Below are 1,522 nucleotides of genomic sequence, written 5' to 3'. Positions count from 1 at the left end.
AACATAACAACAATGATAACAACAACAAGAACCCGCAATAACAATAGCACACATGCATATAGAACCACTTCTACTCATATACACGCACTCACAGAAAGAGAGAGAGGAAGAGAGAGGGGGAGGAGAAAGAGGAGAATTCGAAACACATAAACGCACACACAGAGAAAGCAAAGAACTTCTTGAAAATCGAATCAGAGGTTGATTTAAATCACCAATGTGGTGTGATGTGTTTTATAGAATTTGTCTACTGTGTCTTCAGAGCCAAAGACAATTTCGTTGAAGGACAGAAGAAGATTCAATGAGGGGAAGATTCGTCACAGTTAATAAAGTGATGTCAGTCTAGTCAGCATCGTTCGAAGAAATGGAAAGAAATTGTGAAAAATCAGTTGTAGACTTCGTAAAAAATCACAGAATCTTCTGACCTGATGCTAGTCTGTGTCGGTGAAAATTATACAATGAAGCTTTAGAGAAATGAACTTTTTCAAATGAATAAAACAATTAAAAGAAGTGTTTTCTCTCAACTGATGTCTCCATCCTGAAACGTCAAGTTCCTCTTTTTTGATTATGAACTGAATCCAAACTAATGAACTTCACTATAAATTTGTTTTTACAATTTTTACAATAGAAACTATGATGGCGTTTCTTAAAATATAGTTGCCGTTGTTTCTAGACCAGCACTGATCAACGAAACCCATGAAGAAAGATATTCTGGCCATGCCAAACGCATCACTAATTGAAATTATGTGCTTTTAGGACTTCATCTGTCCCGGCGCTCTTTCGATTCGGCAGACGATTCAAATGTTACTTCATCACGTGACCGTTTATAGCCTGCTATCTTTTCCTGGTTTCTTTTCATGTGATTAAATATGAACGGTAATTATAGAGATGAAATATGTCCGTGTATGTCTTCGGCCCATCTTTCAATAACTTCCCAGCTGTGACATTCCAGCATCGTTTTAAAATGTTCCAACCGTAATCATCCAGTCTTTTTAAAGAGCTTTCGGCTGGAACTTTTTTTGAAGGTGCGTTATTCACGTTTCGAACACTTTTCATGGATGTGCCTAAGACAAACACACGGCACCGTTGATATTTTGGTTTGCATGCACAGTAATCTATATTTAGTCTTGTTGAAAAAAGGCCAGTTTGACAAGATGGGAATCATTAGATGGCCGTATGTAAAGAACCAATGGAAAAAAATATTATTCCAAAAGTTTGCTATGAGCGGTAATATCGAAAAAGCGGTAGAAATATTAGCAGGCCGGGCGAAATGCTTAGCGGTATTTCGTCTGTCTTTACGTTCTGAATTCAAATTCCGCCGAGGTTAACTTTGCCTTCGATCCTTTCGGAGTCAATAAATTAAGTACCAGTTGCGTACTGGGGTCGATTTAATCGACTGCTCCACTTCCCAAACATTTCGGGCCTTGTGCCTAGAGTAGAACAGAATATCGTAAAAACGCTTCTCTGTCATGGACGAGAGGCATAGTAGTAGAAATATCTTGTTATTTAAAGATGGCGAATGTAA

Source organism: Octopus bimaculoides, chromosome 8 (genome assembly GCF_001194135.2).
Source record: "Octopus bimaculoides isolate UCB-OBI-ISO-001 chromosome 8, ASM119413v2, whole genome shotgun sequence".
NCBI classification, from domain to species: domain Eukaryota; kingdom Metazoa; phylum Mollusca; class Cephalopoda; order Octopoda; family Octopodidae; genus Octopus; species Octopus bimaculoides.
This window is presented reverse-complemented; position numbering follows the sequence as displayed.